Here is a 24,903-nt window from a genome sequence, read left to right as displayed (position 1 = left end):
TCAAAATATACCCCTGGATCAGCAGGTGCAGGAGAGTGGGAGGTGCTCGTGGAGAGAAGACATCCGTCTGAATTCAGAACTGACTAAACACTGAGTTTATCTGTACCTGTTTCACCGTCTGTAAAATGATAATGAAGATGCAAATTGCATGGGAGTGTTGTGGGAATTAACAGAGTTTCTGGCACAATGTTTTGATTGTAAACTTACTTACTACTTATTTTGGAATCTACCTTCTGAATGGTCTTTAATTCAGAGCCACTCAGTGAGATTATGGAATAGCAGTCCCCTGGGCCCCTCAAAATATACCCCTGGATCAGCAGGTGCAGGAGAGTGGGAGGTGCTCGTGGAGAGAAGACATCCGTCTGAATTCAGAACTGACTAAACACTGAGTTTATCTGTACCTGTTTCACCGTCTGTAAAATGATAATGAAGATGCAAATTGCATGGGAGTGTTGTGGGAATTAACAGAGTTTCTGGCACAATGTTTTGATTGTAAACTTACTTACTACTTATTTTGGAATCTACCTTCTGAATGGTCTTTAATTCAGAGCCACTCAGTGAGATTATGGAATAGCAGTCCCCTGGGCCCCTCCCTTCTGCCCATATGACTGACCCTCCTGCTGAGCTCCTGGTCAGCATCTGCCCATGGAGCTTGAGCTCCTCCACTGTTGCCAAAGAGTCCTTAAAGTGGTGAGATCAGGGTTGGTTTCCCTCATCTCTTGCAGAACCACCTCCCTCTTTTATTTGGTAGGCTTAGGAGAGTAGGGGCACTCTGGAGGCTGGTTCAAATGTCCCAGAGGGCCACAAAAGAGTACGGATAGGGTCTGCTTGTGAGTCTTGGGACAAAAGGTGAATATTTAACAGGAAAGGCAGAAAATAGAGGGTGATTACCTTCCCTGGCAGAGACAGGAGAAGTGAGAGGCATGACACGATCACCTCCTCAGAGACACATTTCTGACCCCCACTTCTCTTCCCTAGGTGAAACTTAAGGCCTTCCCCCCCCCATTTGAGCTGTACGGGGTACACTTTCACCAAAGAACTGCCGGTCTCATCTATTACATGCATGTTTCTGCATGACTATTTCTTCCTTTCCTATGTGCCTTTAATTAGTATTTAAATCATTGTCCTCAAGTCAGTCGGAAGAGCATATGACTCTTGACCTCAGGGACGTGAACTGGACCTCCATACTGTGTATAGAGATTATGTAAATAAATACATCTTTTTAAAAATTCAACATAATATTTTTAAAATATTATAAACAAAGAAAATAGCATACGCACAGAGTAGCACATAGAAGAAAATTTTATTTGTATTCCTAAAAAGACACTGGTTGTTGTAGATTCTCCAAGAAGCCTGAGCGAGTTGACAATTTCTCCTAAACCCAAATACAAACATAAATGCTGTCAGAGTGAAAAGCCACTTGCTGCCATTTGGAGGGGTGGAAGTGGGTGGAAATTCCCAGGAATTCCCTGGGTGACTCCTGCAGAGGCATTGCTTTAAGGAGACTGACCCCAAATATAGCAGGTGCAGCTGGCCCCAGGCTGGAAAAGTATTCCTCAGCTATTCTTCACCCCTAAACAGGAGGGGATCTGCCCAGTGTCAGGCTTTCCTTTTTTGCCTCCTGGATTAGTATAACATGCTCTGAGACTTTTTTTTCCCTTTAGAGTTCCATGTGGCAAAATGAAAAGAAAAATTGCTGATCCCTCTTCCTTCCCCTGCTTGCTTTACCCAATGATATCCAAGGACACATTTTTGCTCTTTTTCTGTGCTTGTTCCATGCATGTACTAAATACACTAGGAGCCCAAGCAGAAAGCTCTTGCAGCAAGAGCCCGTCCAATTAAAGTCCCAATAGTGCGGGGCCTCTGGGAATACCTGATGCATAAGAGCTCTGCCAATGAGACAAAGATGATGCAAAGTCAGTCCATCTAGTATATTTCACTGGTCACTCCTAATGCTGAAAGAATGGCATAACCCTATGTACAATCCCATCTGGAACAGGGTGAGAAATAAATGAAGAAATAATTACACAATGTTAGTTACATGTTAATACATTAATGTTTGTATATGGAGTGTATTTTCAGAATAGTTTGCAAATATTCCACATTCAAGTGTTCGCTGTGTGTAGTGTACACTCATATTTGAATCTTTCTGTAATAGGATTTGTAGAAAAGTGGAGAAATGATTGGACCATTCAATAAAAGATATTAAAAAGAAATGATATACTTCTATACCATATGATACACAAATACATTAAAAGAGTATTAAGAAGTTAACAATAAAAGTATAAGGGTATTAGAATAAAACACAGGATAGTTCATTTAAAAAAAAAAAAGTTTGCATGTGGGCTTCCTAAGTAAGAAACAAACCCCCAAAAGCCATATAAGAGGAAAGTTAAGAAGTTTTATGTGATAAAAATGAAAAACTTGTGAACAATAAAAAATACCATAAGCAAAGTTAGATGGAAAGTTACAGGCTGAAGAAATATTTGCAATATATTTAATACAAAGGGATTATTAGGTAGAATGGAGTGTGTATGTGTGTGTGTGGTTATGTGTTACAAATCAATAAGAAAAACTCTTAGGATGGAAAAATAGACAAGAGATATGAATGGACACTTTAGATGCAGATATACAAATGGTCAAATATATATGAAAATGCTCTAGACTGCAGTCATAATTAAACAATAAAGATGAGGTACAATTTAACACACATAGGATTGGAAAAATTTAAAAGATGGACCTATCAGTAGAGGTTCTTAGTTGCCAAGAGAATTCAAACCAGAGAGTTTAAGCAGGAAAGAAATTCCTGTGAGGGAATTTCTAGGAGTGCTAGAGATAAAATTGTAGGATGCAATGCTGGAACAACACCAGATCACACTATGGGGGCCATTCTGGCTAAGATATCCCTGCTGCCCACACTTGTTCCAGACTTTGCAACTTGCACCAGTGATGTTAGGCACTAGATGCGACCAACTGTGCCTCTGAAACTCCTGTAGATCTAGACACCTTCACAACCAAACTTGTCAAAAGAAGGATTTCATGTTCACCTATTTTTTTTCACATTTCCCACTTCTGAACAGAAGACTTGAGTGGCCATTTCTGATTGGTGGAATATATGTCACATATCAGCAGCTTAGATACAATGAGGCTGAGAAAGCAACACTTGATTTCTGTAATAGGACAAGGGACTCATTATATCTTCAAACACAGGAATGATAATCCAAAGATGGTGTGGTTTTAAGTTTCCACTTTGAGAAACTAGAAAAAGTAGAGCAAAGTAAACCCAAGACAAGCAGAAGGAAAGAAAAATAAACATTAAAACAGAAATCAGTGGAATTGAGAACAAAAAATAAAAGAAAATGTCAATGAAACTAAACTCTGGCTCTTTGAAAAGTTTAATAACACTGATACCCATCTAACCAGACTGACCAAGAAAAAGTTTGGAAGACATAAATTACAAATATCAGGAAAAGAAGAGGTGATATCACTATAGACTCTGCAAATATTCTAAGAACATAAGAGAATATTATGAATGACATTCTGCCCATAAATTTGATAACTTAGATGAAATAAATTCTTTGAAAGACACAAACTAGCAAAGCTCACTCAAGAAGAAATAGATAACATAAATAATCCCACACTTTATTAAAAAATTGAATTAGTAGTAGTTAAAGGACTCCTAAAAAAGAAAACTCCCAGCCTGTATGTCTTCACTGGTGAATTCCACCAAACATTTAAAGAAGAAATAATATCAACTGTACACAAATCCTTAGAGAACATAGTAAAGGAAGGAATACTTCTCAACTTATTTTATGAGTCCTGTATTACCTTGAATAACAAACTAGACAAAGATGTAATAAGAAAAGAGCATTATAGAATAATATCCCTCATGCTCATAGATATGAAAATCCTCAACAAAATATAAGTAAAATAAACCCAGGAATATATAAAACAATAATACACTATGTCTGACAAGGATTCATCCTTGGAATGTTAAGTTTGATTCAATATTTAAAAATCAATCACTGGGGCACATAGGTGGCTCAGTGGGTTAAGCCTCTGCCTTCAGCTCAGGTCATGATCTCAGGGTCCTGGGATCAAGCCCCGCATTGGGCTCTCTGCTCAGTGGGGAGCCTGCTTCCCCCTCTCTCTGCCTGCCTCTCTGTCTACTTGTGATCTCTGTCTGTCAAATAAATAAATAAAATCTTAAAAAAAAAATAAAAAAAATAAAAATCAATCACTGGGGGTGCCTGGGTGGCTCACTTGGTTAAGAATCTGCCTTCAGCTCAGGTCATGATCTTCAGATCAGGTTATGATCCTTGGGATGGAGACCTGCATTGGGCTTCCTGCTCAGTGGGGAGTCTGCTTCTCCCTCTCTCTCTCCCTTCCTCACCCCCGATTTGTGCTCTCTCTCTCAGATAAATAAATAAAATCTTTAAAAAAATCAATCACTGTAATTTACCATGTCAACAGGCTAAAGAAGATTTACCATATGATAATCTCTATAGATGCAAGAAAAACATTTAACAAAATTCAATATTGATTCATAGGCAAGAGCTCTCAGCAAACTAGGAATTACCTCAACCTGATCAAAGACATCTGCAAAAAAAACCTCTTAGCTAATGTGTACTCACTAGTAAAGACTGAATATTTTCCCCTAAGGTTGGAACAAGACAAATAGCTCTGCTCTCATCTCTCCCATTCACATTGTACTGGCGATCCTAGCCAGTGCAACAGTCCTCTCTAACAGAAAGGAGAAATGATAAACTGTCTATACTGACAGATGGCATGATTGTCTACATAGAATATCCAAAATAATCTACAAAGAACTACTAGAAATAGTAAGTGAGCTTAGCATTATTGTAGAATACAAAGTTAATTAAGAAATCAATCTTATTTCCATATGCTAGCAATGAACAATTGAAATTTGAAATTTATAGAAGTATCATGCTGGAGTACCTCGGTAGCTCAGTTGGTTTTGCGTCTGCGTTTGGCTCAGGTCATGATCCCAGAGTCCAAGGATCGAGCCCCATGTTGGGCTCCCTGCTCAGCTGGGGAGTCAGCTTTTTCTCCCTCTGCCCCTGCTTGCATACTCTCTCAAATAAATATATAAAATATTTTTTTAAAAAGTATCATGCTAATAGCACCCCAAAACATGAAATGCTTAGGTACAAATTTTACAAAATATGTTTAGAATAGGTGTGCTGAAAAGTATAAAACACTGGTGAAAGAAATAAAAGAAGACCTAAGTAAATAAAGTCATATGATGTTTGTGAATTGGAAGACTCGTTATGGCTTAGGTGTCAATTATCTCTAAGCTGACTTTTAGATTCAATGCAATTTCAACCAAAATCCCAGCAGGATTTTTTTTAAGACACTGGCAAACTGATTCTAAAATATATATAGAAAGGCAAAGGAACTAGAAAAACCAAACCAATTTTGGAAAAGAACAAGTTTGGAGAACTCACACTACTGGATTTCAAGACTTATAAAACTACAGTGATAAAGAGTGTGCTATTTGTAAAAGGTTAGACACAAAGATCAATGAAACAGAATAGAAAGTCTAGAAATAGATCCACATATATGCTTGTTTGGTTTTGACCACAATTACAAAGGCAATTTACTTGGATCCAAGGTAATCTTTTCAACAATTGGACATTCATATGCAAAGAATTAAGAAACAAAAAAACCTTGGCCCAGTTTAAAATACACACAAGAATCGAACAGATGTTTTACAAAAGTAAATATATAGATAGCAAATATGCACATGAAAGGATGCTTGGTATTATTAGTCATTAGGGAAATAAAAATTAAAATCATGAGATATCCCTACTCACCAATCAGAAGGAGAAAAAAAAAAAGGAAAAAGAGAAAGAAGAAACACCATTAATACCAAGTGCTGATGAGGATATGGAGAAACTGAACCCCCCTTCTGTTGCCTGGGGGAATGCAAAATGATATAGTCTCTTTGGAAGATAGTTTGGCAGTTTCTTATAAAATTAAATACCATGTTTACCTAAGTGAAATGAAAGCTATGTTGACCTCTACACAGATGTTTATTCACAATCATCAAAAACTAGAAAGAACACGTATGTTCTTCACTGGTTGAATAGATAAACTGTAGTACTTCCAACTCAGTAATAAAATGAAATGAATTGTTGATACCCAATAACATGGATGAAAGCCAAGTGCATTTAAAAAGCTAGACTCAAAAGTTTACATATTCCATGATTCCATGGCAACTTGGAAGAGGCAAAACTATAGACATAGGAAATATACTAATAGTTGTCAGGGGCTTGGTGTGGGGGAAGAGTTGAGTACAAAGGGACATGTGTGTATTGTTGGCATTGATGAAACTGTTTTTAATCGTAATCCTGGTGGTAGTTACATGACTGTATGCATGTGTTAAATTTCACAGAACTGTTTGATAAAGTTACATGTAGTAAATTTCACCCTCCCTCCAAAAAAGTTGAGGACCACAGCATAACCAAATTCACTGTAATAGGGAACATCAGTATCCCACAAAGCAGGGTAAAGGGAATTCAGATGCGCTATTAGCCAGAGTATCAGTTAATGAGCACTTCTTGGACAGCAATTTAGCAATATATCTTAAAAACATGCACTACTTAAAAGAGGCAGTTCTGCCTCTGAGAATGTATCCTACAGACATCCTTGGATAGAGTAAGGACTATGGGAAATGCAGTCTACCTGGTATCTCCTCAGCTTGGGACAACCAAGAAATGCCATCTTTGATGTGGGTACTTGGGGAGACAAATGTTGTGACCACCCCACTCATCTTCCCTGAGGTCATACTATTAGTGTACACCAGCCAGTCTTCCAGTTGCTCCAGGGCTTGTTGTGTCTTGAAGACCCCTTCCCCAGCAACCTTCAAATAACGACTTCTGGGAGCTGGTATATAAATACCCCTTTTCTCTCAGAGGTATCATTCCTACATTGATTCCCAGAATTCCTCATCAGGATTAACTTTCAATGATCAAACATAATGACTGGTTTGGTAACACATCTCTTATTTACTTCCTTTTCTTCCCTGCTTGGATTATGTCTCAAATAAGGGATTATGTCTGGGATTATGTCTCAAATAAGGCAATTCTGCTCAAATCCTTGTCTTGTGGTTTGCCTCAGGTGGAAACCAAACTAAGACAATGAGGTCATTCTGGAAAGAAGGCAGTAGTGACATGGGTGTCTTCCTGATTGGTGAGCACCAATCAAAGGACCAGACAATAAAAGGACAACTGCTCATGAGCCTATGTGGACCCTTGCAGTTTGGAGGAGTAGGGGGTGTGCAGATTTTGCATGAGGTGTAGGCTTGTGCCACTGAATGTGAATTATTACTTGTGTTTGGGATCCCCGCTTTACTCACATTGCCATCGGTGGGACAGAACCACATGCCATATGAGAGTTTCTCACAGTCACTGCTTTAAATTAGACTAGGACAGCTGAACTTGTGGGCTTACTGAAGAGGCACTTTTCCCAAGCACCATCAGTCACTGCTCAGAGATTTAAATTTCACAAATGGAATCTGTGCCCTGTGAACTACTGCCATTTAAGTTGGATATTAATAATTTGTGCCCCTCTACTACCAAGAAGAGTTTTGAGAAATGACTGCTTATGTTGTAAATTTTAGAACATCCTGGGTCAATTCATCTTCTAAAGTTAACTGGTCAAAGCAGCTGCTGTTCACAACATCAAAGATTAAGTTTTCATAATCCATAATAGACTGGCTCCAACGACAACTTTCAAGCCTATCTGGTGATGCTTGATTCAGATCTTTTTCTTTCACAAATAGCAATCATTACTGAATCAGTTCAAGTCAACTGGACTCCTTATGAAGACCAGACTGTCTGAAAAGTGATTTAAGGTTGAGACAAGGTCAACTAGCTCATGTGGATCAAATGTCACCGAGCCACCTGCCATGCCGGTCCCATATTGCGTTGGGCTATCTTCTCCAAGACACAGCTTACACAATGATCGATTAATGCTATTAACTGTGTTGCTTGACAGCATAGACTGTGCTAATTGGCAGGTGCCTTTATAGGTGTGGATGGGTGGAAAGTAATGAAACTTGTCTCAGCAATTCAGTTTATTCATAAGTTGTAGAAACTAATCTTCTGAAAATGACTTGTAAGAGAAAACGCTGTATTACTATAGAAGGTAATTTTTTGTGATACTCATCCAGGCATTACTCATCCAATAATACTGCCAGGTAGTTTAGAATAGATCCTAACATTTAGCATGACTGGTCAAAAAATTTCAATGAGAAATCCATATAGTATTCTGCAAAACGTGTGCAAGGGAAGAATGGAAGAATTTCTTGATATAAATTTATCTTGATAACAATTGATATATATTTAACCATCTTCCTAGAGAAAGGATGTAGTTCTTGTTAAAACAGTAGTCTCAAGTAAATATTTAGAGTTAACAAAATTTGTCAGTGTATATGAGGACTGTATTGCACAAACCAAAACTTTCAGAAAAACTCAGACCCTTAAAAAACGTCATTCAGAGGCTGGGTCAACTGGGCCAGAGGGAAGCAGATGGTTGTTCAATCCTACAAGCTCTCCTTTGAAAAATAACCTTTTGTTTTCCCTTAATTATAAGTTTCTTTGCTTATAAAAATCTGGGTGTGATTTCATCCTTTTATGTCATCCAGGCTGGATACAGAGCAGGGTGAAAGTGGTGAGTACCCACTTGTAAAAATTTAGACAGGCTTGGGGTGGGACACAGGGATACCTCAGAAACATAAGCTTGTAGGAAACAGAGAGATTCAGGGATGCATGAGAAGAATGAGGGCTGAGGTAAAGGACAGGACTCTAGGGTAGAGGCTTCCCAGGTGACCAGATTTTGGCAGATGTTATTAGGAGAGTCCCAAACAGCAGAAGCAGTAGGTGGTCCTCTTAGTAGTGCTGAGCCCACATCTCCAAGTGATCAGATTAATGATCTGATCACTCAGTAGTGCTGAGCCCACATCTCCACTAATCAGATTAATGGACTCTGCTGAACCCGCATTAGGCCATCTCATTCCCCTCTGGAATGAGGATATGGTGGGCCTTCAGCAGCTTCAGGCCTCAGGTTAAGAAAACTGAAGATTAGCACCAGGCTTGTAGACAAGAGAAGGTGGGAAGAGGCCCAACACCATGGGTATGAGAGCAAGGTTGATTCAGGGAGCACTTTGGTGGCCTGAGGACTCATCATAGAAAGTACTAAACTTGTGGCTCAGCAGGAGTCATTCCAACCCCACATATTGGGGCTGGGCTGCTGAGATGGAATTTGCTAAAAGGTATGTCACTGACTTGGTCTTGCATCTTGAATGATTCAGCCTTTAGATAAGAAGCCCAATTATGGCCCAGATGCACATAGGGATGTCTGGTGAAGCAAAGACAGCACAACATGTTAGCCCTCAGACTTCTCTCAGCCCTGCCCTGCTCCCATGTGCAACCTCAGACACACCCACCTCTTTGTTTTTCCTTTACAAGTTCAACAACTTCCCGCTTCAGGGCCTTTCTACTTGCAATCCCCTCTGCTTGGACTGCTTTTCTTCCACACATCCTCTTGGCTCACTCATCTACTCTATTCTGGTTTCAGCTCAAATGAACTTAAGGAAGGTCTTTTTAGACCATTTTTACTAAAATTGCATGTTTCCTTTATCTAGCCTTTTACCCTGGATTTATTTTTTATAACACTTATAATTCCTTGATACTATATCATCAATTTATGATATACTGTCTCCCCACTATAATAAAAACATTATGGAGATAGTACTAACTGTGCCATCATATCTCCAATGTGTATAAATGGCTTCTGTACAGAGGAACTCAAGAGATATTTGATGAAGGAATGAATGAATGAATAAATGAGCTGTACTTGTGTCTACCATACAGAATGACTGTCAATAGTGCTCACCACCAGCCCACATGTAGCATGGTTAACACAGTTAACGAAGTGAGACTACCTAAAGTTGTCGGTGGTCCTAAGAAAGGACTGCATGGCTCCAGAAAACTTGGGTTGCTGAAGTGTTGTGAAGAGAGGCTTTCAGCTCACAGTGAATCTTCCCACTGCTTGGTTCTCTCCCCAGTGGGTTCTCCCCATCTCTTGTGGACAGTGGCAGCCCTGACTGACACCAACACCTCCACAGGAGATGGAGACTGCCAGCTTCCGGGCAAGTCACAACCTTGGAAGCAGCCTGGGAACAGGAAACAAATCCCTCTAATTTGTATTCTCAGCAAGATTCAAGATGACACGGCACTGATGAAAAGGGAGAAATTTGAAATCAGATAGATTGCTTTCTGATGAAAACATGAATTCCCTAATTTAGAAAACCATCCTGGACAGCATGAATAACATAGTGGATAAGGCAGAAAAGAGACTCATTGATTTTGAAGGATGGTTTGATAAATTATCTGATTTGTCAGAAATGTAAAAAGATTTCCTATAAGTGTAAAAAGATTGAGATCGTGAGCAAAAGATAAGAGTCATGAAAAATTGATTCAGGAGGTGTTATAAAAGCCATTTTCCAGAGCTGAAAAGACTAAAATCTTTAAATAAAAATTGGCTTACCAAGTATTGGAGAAATTAATAGAAAGAAAGAATACACACTTAGGAATCCCTTGGAAAAATTTTGTTTTAATTTAAGAATAAGGGGGAAAAATCTTACAAGCAACCATGGAGCTAAAACGAACAAAATGATGGAATTCACAGCTCACCTTTTTCCTGAGACTCTAAAGATCAGAAGGAAATGGGGCAATATTATAGATGGCCATTGAACACATTTGAGGCAAGAAAAATAGAGAAGACCCAGACAAAGTTTCTGGGGGAATACAACAGTTCACGCCTCTTCTTCATTCTGCTTTCCCCCAAAATAGCCCAGTGATCTTAGAAACAAATCACAACAGAGAACCCCAGTATGAGGAAAACACAGTATGAAAGAAATGTGGTGAGCAGTAATAGAGTTTAAAGTGAAATTATTCTCTAAATAATTAATTTAAACTACAAAAACGACTTTGAATATAAATTGTTAAATTTTTAATTTTATAAGGAAACAATGCTAATGTAAAAATAATCATGAAAAGAAAGATATTGACAGGGGCACCTGGGTGGCTCAGTGGGTTAAGCCTCTGCCTTCGGCTCAGGTCATGATCTCAGGGTGGGATTGAGTCCCACATCAGGCTCCCTACTCAGCGGGGAGCCTGCTTTCCCCTCTCTCTCTGCCTTCCCCTCTGTCTACTTGTGATCTCTCTCTCTGTCAAATAAATAAAATCTTAAAAAGAAAAAGAAAGAGATTGATGGTTAAACAATATTATTAACTTGGGTTTAAAAACCAAGATTATACCAAAAAACCAAAAACCTTGGGAAGTTGGAGGTGGACATGGGTGGGGAAAAAAAGAAAGTGTATTAGGTCACCCATTGTCTGTGCAAAGGGCCAGTAGGTCCTTTCTCATTCTTGACATTGATAAAAGAATACAGGATCAACTATTTTTTGAAATGTAAGGGTAACCATTAACCTAGGAAAAATAGAATTCATAATGTCAAATCACTTGGGTAAAAAAGAACAAATAAGCCACTTGGCAAAAGATGGGAAATAAAGAAGCAAAATGCATTAAAATTCCAAACAGTTTGCAGAAACTACAATGAAAGCAGTAAGACCGCCTATGTCTATTGTCGAAACAAATAAAAGCAAAGATCCCCAGATTGGATCTAAATGTGGATTATTCCTAAGAAACATATCTAAGACAATGACAGAGAAACTAAAATGAGTTAGTAAGTAAATAAATAAATAGACAAATAAATGAAGATGCAAGAATGCACCAAGTTATGACATACAAATAAAATCATCTGGTTAAAACACAAGCTAGGGGGATGCCTCAGTGGCTCAGTTAGTTAAGCATCAGCCTTCAGCTCATGTCATGATTTCAGGGTCCTGGGATTGAGTTCCACATTGGGCTCCTTGCTCAGCCAGTAGCCTGCTTCTCCCTTTGCCTGCTGCTCCCCCTGCTTGCTCTCTCTCTCTCTCTCATTTTCTGACAAAATCTCTAAAAAGATTTTAAAGGGAAGAAGGCTTGTTCCTTTTATTTTTCCTAACGATTTTATTTATTTATTTATATTTATTTTAGAGGAAAAGGGAAAGAGCACACAATGGCAAGCAGGGGGAGGGGCACAGAGGGAGAGAGTCCTCAAGCAGACTCTGCACTGTGCTTGGAGCCCAACATGGGACTCAGTCTCAGGACCCTGAGATTATGACCTGAGCCAAAACCAAGAGTTGGCCACTTAACTGACTAAGCCATGCAGGCACCTCACCCCATTAGTTCCTTTTAGCAAAAGCATCACATTTATGTGGAAGAAATGTATTGATGAGCCACTGTGGTGGTGTTGGGAGCCCAAGGGCAAGTTTAGGTCTCAGAAGGTGCTCACTAAACTCTTGTGTAGAACCCTGTAGAGGACTTACCTGTGATCCTCAGACACAGGTAGAGAGAGAAGGCAAGGAACCAGCAGGCTGCCAGTGGGCTGTGCTCTGCTCTGTTACCCTCTTCCTGTGCTCCAAGCAAGGTCAGTCCAGGTAGCCAAAAGTCCTGCTGAAAGCTGGGCGCCCATGGGCTCTTTCTAAAAATGGGTAAAGGAGCTTATTTTTGTGTCTGAGTGGATGAATGGTGAGATACTTAAAGCAAACTCCAGCTGTGAGGGGGACTATTAGCAGGCCCCCAGCATTTGCAGCAACACTGAGGAGGTCTTTGTGGTTCTTCCTGGGGCACAGGTGTAGGGGTCTGACTCAGATTTTCTGACAGCGGGCTTACACCAGTGAATGCACTACCATGGAGATTTGGGGAACCCAAACATCAGACCACAGCAGAAGTTGAGGACAAGAATGTAACAAACACAGGCACAAAGTTCAATCACGGCATTCATTCCCAGGGATGGCAGAGTAAAGAGCCACAGATGAGGAGTTTGGGTCTCTGGTAGCTGGGCTGCATACGGAGATCCCCATAAATGAGTGGCGCTCAGGTTGGGCCTGTGCCCTCAGTTAAAGTAAGTGTGCAGCACCGGGTCAGTGCTTGGCCCAGATCCCTTAAAATCCCTTTCTACCCCTTCTGGGTGCTCCTACCACTTCTGTGTCTTCCCTGTGATTCCACTGCCTATAGCGAGAGCCTGCAGTGATTTCCTGAAGTTCCCTTCAGACTGGTGGAGCCCACCCAGTGCACTGGGAAGAAAGGCTAGGAGTTCCAGGGAACTTACTTCTCCATCATGGCCCATAGCCAATGGCTAGTGGGTGCAAGAAGATTCAAGTCCATTCTCTTTTGGAGGTGTAACTGTACCTCAGAGCAAAACTTATACTCCAGAATTCCCTCAGGGTCAGGCTGAAAGTGTCTTTCGTGGGACCTTGCCTGAAATCTCCCTCTGTTTGTCTCCTGACCTTCTGGGTCTTGCATTGCCCCAACTCTCTTGTCAGATTCTCATCTCAGCATCTACTTCTGGGGAATCCAACTAAAACAGGTGTATCTGCCTCATGCAGATCTGGCTATTCCTACCAACCAACTTCCTCCCTTTGTTTTGGCTTCCTGCCAGAAAGCAACCTCATGACTAGTAGACCCTTTTACAGGGAATGAAAGAGTTGGCCCATGAACACCAGCATTAGGATGCCTGTCACCTTAGTACTTTGCTCTCGGAGGACCTGTTAAAGACTGTCCTCATCTGTCTTTTCGAAAACCTATAAAGCTACTATTGAAATTTTTAGCTCTTGGAGTCCCTCTTCATTGACACCAGGTCTCTCTTCTTTGAGACAGACAATTCTTTGTTTTGGGGGACTGTGCTATGCATTATAGGATGTTTAGTAGTATCCCTGGTCCTCTACCCACTAGATGCCAATAGCATGCCCCTCTCCCCTCAAGCTATAATAACAAAAAATGTCTCAGACATCACCAAATATTCCCTGGGAGAAAAACTGCCCCTGGATGAGAACTACCCATCTACACTGGCCCCTGGGGCTGTGGCTGGTGCTACCATCACACTCTCTGGAATGAGAACCCACTTTCCCCTCCTCTTTTGAGGCCAAGTTTATTAATGGTGTGAGGTAGGGGTTTTTGCTCTGAAAACACAAGAGACTTCAAAGGCCTAGTCTCTGAGAGAGCACACTAGGCTGGCATTTTTGGACTTCTCTATCTCTGACTTCAGTAGCTCTCTCATATATCCTAGACAAGGTTCAAAACCTTTGTAACTGCTGCAGAAGGAGTACCTCTGAATAGAGTCTCCACCATCATTTTCCATTTCTTTGGTAATAGGAAGAGTGATTTATAGGTATTCCATATTGTTGAGGGCCTCCCATTAGGCTGGTGAAAATGGGCTTCTAAGTCTGTAGATGGATCCCCAGATGCACCCATTAGTTTTCTCCCTCAAGGAATGTGACTCCTCCTTGCTGAGGAACCAGAATTAAGAACAGGATAGAACCTCTTTAATGAGCAAGATTTGTAACATGACTGATAGAAAATGTGATCCAAGTCAATGTAGCTATTTGTCATTTCCATTCCACATGAATATGTTCAGAATGTTCTGTGTAGGGGTGCCTGGGTGGCTCAGTAGGTTAAGCCTCTGCCTTCAGCTCAGGTCATGATGTCAGGGTCCTGGGATTGAGCCCCATGTCGGGTTCTCCACTCCATGGAAAGCCTGCTTCCCCCCGGCTCTGCCTGTCTCTCTGCCTACTTGTGATCTCTCTCTCTCTCTCCTACTGTCAAATAAATAAATAAAATCTTAAAAAAAAAAAGAAAAAAGAATGTTCTGTGTAATTCTCCTTGGCCATGAGGGGAATGTAAAAAGCACATGGAGTTTGCTGTTAATGGACTTATTATAGCTGTGTGACTTTGGAGAAGTTTCTTAACCTCTCTGAATCTCATTTTCTTTACCTAAAAATGAGTACCTATTCATGAGTAGGTTGGTGTTTTACTTTTTAATAAAATGAGATAAAATATGCAAGATCACCTGGTAAAATACATATCACAGAACTGTCAATCAACAGATGGCAATTACTCTGTCTTTTATGATACTGGCCAAGTTCCTTCATTGATCTGAGCTTTGATTTTTTTCGTTTATAAAGTGAGAATGATAATACAAATTTCACTGGGGTCCTATGGAGATGAAGTAATAATTTAGATGAAAATCTTTTTAGAACTGTAGAGTTCTATAAAATATGATTATATCTACTACATAACCATTATGGATAACACTGGAGCTTATAATATGATGAGCACTGGCAGCTTGCCTGTAAGTTCTGGTGCCAGCAAAAGGTAGTTGTGCTCTTTGACCACCTTGGAGCACCTGCTCTTCTCACCTTAATACTAATGCAGGTATTTTCGAGTAAGTACTGGGCCTGAGTGAAGTTTCCAAAGTACCCCACCCTAAATCAAGGGGCCATCCTCTGGTTCAGAATCCTGAAGGGCTTAACTCTTCTGATGGGGAGAAAAGTCCTATCGTGTAAAATATCTTCCTTTGATGCTCTGTAAGAGCTAACATTTTTAGAGTATTCACTCTGTGTCAGTCATTGTGTTGCACTAAAGATATTGTGTGAATTATCTTATGTGATCTTCACATGATCCCCTAAAGTGAGCACTACTATTATTCTTAATTTATAGATGAGTTAATTGAGGCTCAGCGTAGTAGCTTAAGTGTAGGAGCTGGAATTCTAATCTAATAGTCTAACTCATACAACTGGCAGCCCTCTAATTTCAAATACTGGGAATACTGTCACTCTAGAGCTTAGATTAAGACTTCGTTGGTGATGGGGTGGATACAGGGGGGAAGACCTCTTTCCCTCAAAATAAAAAATAATATTTTATCAACCAGAGTTATCCCAAGTGAAACATGGCACCTTTAAGTATGAGGGCCCCCTACTATTACAGATATTCAAGAATAGTCTGAACAAATAGCCATCAGAGATATAGAAGGGAGAATTCTATTTGGCTAGGGTTATGATTATACAAGAATGTAAATGTGCCAGAAACATCAGGTTTGGGATTCTTGCAAAACACAAAACGTATGTGGCATATAGTCTGTATGGGAGTGGTATCATAAGTAGGAAGTCAGGTTCTCTTTCAAAAAGAAAATGGGATTGAATATAAGGGATCATGGGTACAATCAAATCTAATACCAAAAGATCCAAGATAGCTAAGGAAATGGATGGATTAAGGTAGGAAAAACGGGAGCTAAAGTGAGCACCCAGAAATTAAAAAGAGCTAGATAAGTCTGAGCAGGCAAGGAGCATTGCCAACCCAAGAGATCAATTTAGATATGTAGGTCTACATTTACTTTCCAAGGGTGAGCAGGAGTCAGATTCTACTCTGTATGTTAGGCCATGAAATCCAAGCTTCATCTTGCAGGCAAAAAGGAGCCACAGAAGGGCTGTAGTTAGGTGGTTTCATGTTGATAAAGTTGGAGGGTGATCAGGGAAGGTCTGATCCTCTGGTCAGACAGCGACGCTTAAGATATTGGTCACAGGACTTCTACCTGACCTCTCATTGGCCAGTCTGGTCTTGTCATCCAACATGCCACTGATCTGCTTCTGTCAAGTTCACCAATAGGTTTCATCCTGAAAAACTATAGGTAATTTTCTATTTTCAAACTACTTTACTTCTCAGCAGCATTGTACACAGTAGCACTCTCCTAGCTTGGTTTCCATGATAGCACACTCTCCAGGATACTTTATTTTTATACTACAATATTTAAAACCTACAAAAAGCATAGAAAGTTTACACACCCATACACCTACTACCAAATTAAATAGATGTTTACATACTGCAATTATTAATTCCAACTCTATTGCTTCTTGTATCTATATTTTTTCCTTCTGGATTCAATTTTCTTCATCCTAAAGTACATACTTCTTTCTGGTAGAATCCTCTTGATTTTGGTCTAAATATGTTATTTTTGGTCTTATTCTTGAATGACATTTAGCTGACTGTAGATTTTAAATTAAGAGTGAATTTTCCCTTAATTATTTCTTTATATAATACCAATCCTCTATTACTGTGAAAGGCCTATTGTAGTAGTAAACCCTCCTCATGGACACTGTTTTAGAAAACAAGCAGCAAGATGACAGACCTAAAACTAATAACAACTAGTTATAAAATAAATTAAATGTAAATGGCTTAAACCCTTCCATTAAAGGCAGTGATTTTCAGTTTGGATAAAAAGATGAAGATACAACTAAATTCAGCTTAAAATAAGTGCATTTTAAATGTAAAGATACAAACAGGTTAAAAATAAAAGAAAGGAAAAATTTATATCATGTTAACACTACCTCCCTATCTCCCCTCAGAAAAGATTGGAATGGCTATATTAAATGTTAGACAAAATCAATTTCAGAACAAGACTACTTCATAATGATAAAGGAGTCATTCATAAAGGTCATTCACAAACCTAAATGTTTACGAACCTTACAACAGAGCCTCAAATACATGAAGTAAAAATTGATAGAATTTCAAGGATAAAAAAGATACAATTCACAATAATAATTGGAGATCTTAATAGCTAAATAATTGATAGAACAAACAAATAGAAAATTAGTAGGATATAGGAGACTTGAACAACACTACCAATCAGCTTTACCTAATTGACAAACTTATAGAACATTCCACTCAACAATGGAATACACTTTTTCAAGTACACACAGAAAATTTACAAGATGGACAATATTCTGGGGGCGCCCAGGTGGCTCAGTGGGTTAAGCCTCTGCCTTCAGCTCAGGTTATGATCTCAGGGTCCTGGGATCGAGCCCTGCATTGGGCTCTCTGCTCAGCGGGGAGCCTGCTTTCCCCCACCTCTCTGCCTGCCTTTTGCCTACTTGTGATTTCTCTCTCTCTGGCAAATAAATAAAATCTTAAAAAAAAAAAAGATGGACAATATTCTGGACCATAAAAGAAGTTTCATTAAATTTTAAGAGATTCAAAGCAGACACAATATTTTCTGGTCACAATAAAATTAAATTAGAAATCAATAACAGAAAGATATCTGGAAGATATCTTGGAAGATATCTTTGGAAACTAAGTAACACACATCTAAATAACCCATGGGTCAAAGGAGAAGCCAAAAGGGAAATTAGAAAGCATTTTAATTTAATGAAAATGAAAACAGTAGCATACCAAAATTTGTGCAAGCCATTAAAGCCATACTTAGAAATTTATACACTAAGTGCCTATGTTTGAAAAGAAGAAAGGTTTTAAATTATTGATCTTAGCTTCCACATTAAGAAACTAGAAAAATGAGAGCAACTTAAGACCCAAAGTAGGCAGAAGAAAAGATGGAGTGAAAACTCTATGAAGTAGAAAACACAAAAAAAATGAAGAAGATCAATTAAACGATAATTAGTTTGAATTACCAATAGTAAGAATGAGGGAGCTGCCATCACTTCATATTCTACAGGTATTAAAACATAATAAATAAATATTATAATTCACTTTATGTTGAAAAGTTTGACAACTTAGATGAGATGAAAGGAACAAAGGATAAAACAACCAAAGCTTGCTCAGGAAGAAATACATATTTACAGCCCTAAATATATTTAAAAAATTAAGTTTATACTTGAAAACGTTTCCCCAAAGGAAACTCCTAACCCAGAAGAATTCACTGGGAATTCCATCCCACATATAAGGATGGAATATTACCAATTCTATACAAACTCTTTCAGAAAATTGCAGAGAATGGAATACTTTGCAACTGACTCTACAAAGCCAGCCTTACTCTAAAGCCAAAATGAGACAAAAACTTTCATGAAAATTACAGACCAATATCCCTCATGAACATAGTAGCAAAAACCCTCAAAAGAATACTAACAAGATGAATCTAGCAACATATAAAAAAGATCATCCATCACAAACAAAAGATGTTTCTCCCACTTGTTTTTGTCACTCAACACTGTTACTCAACATTTGAAAACCTTAAGGCTACTCCACACCATACGTGCCCTTGAACTTTATTTGTGAAAACCCACCAGGTCTTTCTATGACTTATTACAACCTTTCCTCTTCTTTCTTTGCAGTACTGTTGGGTTATTAGACTTGGACCCTTGGTGTTTGCTGAAGAATCTATCTTGTATACACCCTTTGGTTTTTTCCAATCCTGGATATCTAAATTCAGAGCTCAAGACCAGTCCCAAATTCAGCCAACAAGAGTATCATCCATGTCCAGCCTATTTACAGACAAGAATAAGACCACCTTAATTTACAAACGCAGGGCTTTGATAAACAATATATATAAAACATCTACCACATGGAAGACACCCAAGGATCACCACTTTCCTTTTTCTCTTCTAGGGGAAAGGTCTGGATGAAATCTGAGTGAGGCAAGCTGCATATTATGTTAGGCTTCCAGCTCTATGTTGCAAATCCAGATGTGGGAAGCCCATTGCTCTTCTTAAACATCCAGCTTGCTGGATAAAGTTGCAAAGTGCTGTTGGGGCTGTGCTGGAAGATGAGGACTATTTTTGGTGGAGAGTAATTTAATCTCATTACCACCAGCAGTCCATTTAGGGCTGATAGTTCTGCCATAGATTTCAGACCCTATCAACAAGATAAGGTGCATCATTTCCGGGAGATGTATGATTGCCACTGCAAAATTATTTTTAGGAAGCTGCCTTTTTTTTTTTTTGTCCAGAACATTCACCTGAAAATAGCTCTGAACATTGTGGAGGCTGCGCCTTGCAGAGTACTGAACTAAAAGTTCAAGCCTAAAGATTTATGGAGAAGATTTTACCTCTAATTCCAGATTTTGTAATGATACAAAACATGTTGATAATAAATAGCAGCCATAAGAGGCTTGAGAATATGGTACAAATTCAATCCACTCCCTGCCTTTTATCTAGAAAGAATCTAAGTATCCTGTTCCTTGAGGCAGCGGTTATTTCTTCCCCTCTCTGCTAATAGTGGACTTTCAATTGTATTCCACTCATAGGTTGCTTTCCTTTTCTTCCTTGCTGACAGAATCCTAATTTTGTTCAGGCAGCAAATCATGAAAGCCAGTCTTGGCAATCCCAGTCCTTTTTGCCAGTCTAAGGGAGCCAGGAACCCAGCATGGGAGCCAGGGTTGGCAAAGGAGATGGAAGGAGATGCTTCTAGAGACTTCTGCAGGAATACAAAAGAAGAGCACTACATGAAGAAAACACTCCCCTGCCACTTCCTCAGTCTTAATTTTGGAGCAGGATAGGGATTTGATGTTTGAGGGTGCAGCAGCTATCTTGACACCAGAAGACCACAGCCTGGGAAAATGAGAGGCAGAGGGGAAGCATGGCTAGTAGGCTTGGACTACCTTCCTTTGGATTTTTGATGGTTAAAGAATAAAAGTCCTGGTGGCCTAAATCACTGAAGCCTGGGCTTTTACTATTTGTAGCTAAAACAATTCTGAGATGAACACCCACTGGTTTTCCAATATGTGTTCTCTCCATCTTCCTTAGTATGTAAAACAACGCCCCTCCCCCACCACTACCACCATTTTCTTCTGGGGATATGGTCACCTGGATTAATGCTCCATTTTCCAGTCTCCATTTCAACTAAGTATGCCCATGTGACCAATGAAATATTAGCAGATTGTGTCAGATGAGAGCCATTGGAAATCATCCTTAAAAAGAATTGGTTCAGGGGCACCTGGGTGGCTCAGTGGGTTAAAGCCTCTAACTTCAGCTCAGGTCATGGTCCCAGGGTCCTGGGATCGAGCCCCGCATCGGGCTCCCTGCTCAGCGGGGAGCCTGCTTCCTCCTCTCTCTCTCTCTGCCTGCCTCTCTGCCTACTTGTAATCTGTCTGTCAAACAAATAAATAAAATTAAAAAAAAAAAGAATTGGTTCATATAATTTGCTCCTTTTGCTTCATCCCCTTCTTCATGGAGGCACTTGGAATGAGAATGTGATGGTTGGAGCTTTAGCCAGCATCTTGGTCTGTGAAGATGAAAGCCTTATCCTAGGGACAAAAAGTGGCAAGGTGAAAGAACCTGTGTCTCTGAGGGATTTGCAGGCAAGAACAGCCCTAGATTTGCCCACCTCCAGACTTTTGTACAAGAGACAAGTCAGTCTCTATCATGTTTAAGCCATTTTTATTTTAGTTCTCTGTTCATACAGCTGAATTTAATCCCAGGTGATATACTAAATGGGCAGCTGCTGGGAGTACCCCAGAGCCATTGTACTTCATACCCCAGAGTCTACAGCAGCCCTCTAGTTTCTAGAAGAGAAAGAAGGAATTAACAGTGAATGGCAATTACTCAACTCTTGTATTGTAGCACAAAAGTAGCCATAGATAATATGTTAAACAACTGGGTATGGCTGTGTCTCAATAAAACTTTATTTATAGAAACAGTTAAGTTGGTTAGATTGGCCTGTGGCCAGCTATTTTAGATGCCAACCATTGTGTTAGATACTCATTTGTTAAGCATCTACAATGTGCCTGACATTTGTCCAGATGTTTCAGAACACTGCCCATCATTTTTTTGATCAGATTCTGAAAGTCTCATACATGGGGACACTGACCATTGGAGACAGTAGCCACATAACCACACTCACAGTCAGTAACAGTGCTGGGATGTGAACCCAGACCTGGTTTCTAAAATTCATGCCCACTTGAATATATTACTCTCATATTCTTTTCCATGAATGAAATTTCTCTTCTAGTAACTGTGTGCATTGTACCTGTGAGACTGCTAGTGGGCACACCTGACCACATTTCAGATGCTCCCCAAGGACCAGAACAGTGGGACACACCAGCAAAGCTCGTGGAAGGAGGCGCAAACATAAACATTGTCTCATTTAACACATTTCCTGCAGACAGAACAGTCAGCTTCAAATTATGGGTGGGAGAGGAAGGGACAGACAATAGAAGGAAAAAAAGAGAGGCACGAGGCTCTGAGGAATTCCATAGCAGAATAGACTAATTATAGTGCCTCCTCCTGAGAACCCAGTAGGCAGGAAGTTGGAAATTCTAAACCTACCAACAGGGACCTACCATGTGCTGACCCCTATATTAAGGGCTTTCCTTCTGTGGTCTTGTTGAATCCCCACAAAAAGCCCTATGAAGTTGATACCAGGACCCCCTTAATGATACCAGAGGCTCGAAGAGTTCTTGGTAGTACCAGAGGCTTAGAGAATTGAGTACATGGCACCAGGCCTCCCAGCTTGTGAGCAAAGCTATGAATTAAATGGGCATCGGTCTCAGTCCGAAGCCCATCCTGTCCCCAGCCCCATGGCTTTCCAGAACCACTCTTGCAAAGGAAGAGCAATAGGGTCTGCTCTGGGAGTGTCTTGTCCCTCTGGCCACACCCCTCTGATCAGAGTGTGGGCAAGTCAAGTCCCCTGTTCTCTCTGCTCCTTTTTCTTTGGGCAGAGCAGCGAAATATGCAGAAATGGAGAGAAGAGTGGCTTCAGTGGGAAGAAGCATAATGTTTAATACCTTGGGAGGCCCCAGCCTCTAATCAACACACCATCCTTAGGCTCTCCTTCTTGTACTGACTGACTGCAAATTTTGATAGAGTCTGGCTGCCTGCAGACCCCAGAATACCTTCATGATGCCTCTGCAACTGCCTACCGCAGTAGGATGGACCTGGGAGCAAACCCAACCACCTCTGTTCCACAGAAGTCTTGGTGAGCAGGGGCAGTCCAACATGGCCAGCACCAGAGCCCTGAAGTAGGACAACTTTCTTCTTAGAAGGGCCACAAGGGAGGCGCCTGGGTGGCTCAGTGTGTTAATGCCTCTGCCTTCGGCTCAGGTCATGATCTCAGGGTCCTGAGATCGAGCCCCACATCGGGCTCTCTGCTCAGCAGGGAGCCTGCTTCCCCCCCCACTCTCTCTCTCTGCCTGCCTCTCTGCCTCCTTGTGATTTGTCTGTCAAATAAATAAATAAAATGTTAAAAAAAAAAAAAAAAAGAAGGGCCACAAGGGATGGAGCATTGTCCATGAGAACTAAGGGCTGGAAAGGCAAAGGCAGAATTGGGTGAATGTAAAGGAGGTGTGCCCAGTGTGGCACACATGGATCTTTGTGCCATTTCGGACCCATCCCCACCCCTCTCTTCTCCATCCTTGACCTTACCTCCTGTAGCCTCCTAACTCTGCAAGTACTCTCATCTCCTTGATTTTCTTTTCCAAGTTACAGCCTTTCATGTTCAAATGCCCTTGAGCACTGCTCAACTCCCTCAAAGTTTCTAACTTCATCTAAACATTCACCTTAAATGTTCACTCTCTTTCTTCCAGATGTTAAACAGAGCTATCAGAACCAGGATGTCTTTGGGGAGGCAGCAGCTGTTTCTCCAAGTTGCACATTATTTGTGATGGTCACTCATGTGCTGGGACTGTGGGGTAAACATCTTTGGTCTGGAGACGGAGGTAGGACCGGGGAGGTTGGAAGTAACCAAGCTGGTGGGAGTTTGCCACGGTGTCTTAGAAACAGTTTGGTTTAAGCCCAGACAACCTGAGTTCAGTGCTGGGATCTGACTGCTTTGAAGTAGGGCATGTCACTCAACCTTGGTGTGCCTCAGTTTCTGCATCTGTAAAGAGTGATAATAATTTCAGGATTGTCCTTAGATTATAGGGAATATGGGGAAGGTGCTTTGCACACTGTAAATAGAATTACAAATGTAGTATGTGATTTCCTGTGCACAACACTTAGCAATTTGGGTAATTAGAGTCCTATGTTTCTGTAGCAGGCAATGCTTTTGATGATGAACAGACTAAGGACTAGATTAGACAAGCCCAGGCAGCTGCTAGAGGCTGTGAGGGGCACAGGGTTGTAGCAGCTTCTGTTCAAAGATGTCTCATTTCTCTGGGCTTTTGTGTTTTCAAGGAGAAGAGATCAACTTTTTTTTTCTTTAAATTTCTCTCGATTCACATAGTGATGCTAATTGGTGTATATTCTGTGTAATGGGCAAATATTAGGATTGTCAAGATGGCAGTAGGGAGAGAGGATGCAGAGAAAAAAGAAGGGAGGGAAAACTCACAGTTTATGGAAGTATGAGTACCCACGTCTTGGGTTGTTTTTGGGTTTTAAACCTAACGAATAAATAAGAAAAGAGTCCACTTGAAGTGGTCCTCACCCCAGGATCTTTACGACCTGCTCTTGACTCAAACTGAAGAGTTTCAAGCTGAAGTGATTTCAGCTGCATGTATTTGTGACTGTCTGGGAGTCCGTATGCCCTTTGACCTGAAAGGGTTGCAGAAGCCTCCGGAAGCCTCCTCCACGTCTGTGTTGACTATGTTTCTCTGTTGTTGTTTTTTTTGTTTTGTTTTGTTTTGTTTTTGTTTTGTTTTTTCAGCCTCTTTCCTTTTCACCTCTGTCCTCAGCGGTCTGGTAGGACTGACTCATAAGAAACCACAGCCAAGTCACCTGGTGGTCTGAGTCACTGGCTCTTGGAGCATCTCTTTCTTAAAAAAATAATACAGGCAGGGGCGCCTGGGTGGCTCAGTGAGTTAAGCCTCTGCCTTCGGCTCAGGTCATGATCCCAGGGTCCTGGGATCGAGCCCTGCATCGGGCTCTCTGCCCTGCATCGGGCTCTCTGCTCTGCGGAGAGCCTGCTTCCTCCTCTCTCTCTGCCTGCCTCTCTGCCTACTTGTGATCTCTCTGTCCAATAAATAAATAAAATCTTTAAAAAAAAATAATACAGGCAAAAGTAAGTGCCTAAGTAACTACTGCATTTTGCAGGACATTTCATCTAAGTAGTGCTTTCAATGGTTAGCTCTGGGAATTCCCCACATGTGTCAGATGGCTTTTCATTGGCAACTGTGATATATAAGCAAATCATTTTGTCTCCCAGCAACAGACTTCCCTCCTCCCTCCCTTTTCCTTCTGCAAGTAAGTTTGGGTGGAGAAATGAGGACATGGCGTGCTGCTCTCCAAGTTCCTGGTGCACACGGAAGACAGACCAGTAGACCCAGGAAGGT

This window comes from Enhydra lutris, unplaced genomic scaffold (genome assembly GCF_002288905.1).
Source record: "Enhydra lutris kenyoni isolate GAN:26980312 unplaced genomic scaffold, ASM228890v2 scaffoldscaffold66, whole genome shotgun sequence".
In the NCBI taxonomy this organism is placed as follows: domain Eukaryota; kingdom Metazoa; phylum Chordata; class Mammalia; order Carnivora; family Mustelidae; genus Enhydra; species Enhydra lutris.
This window is presented reverse-complemented; position numbering follows the sequence as displayed.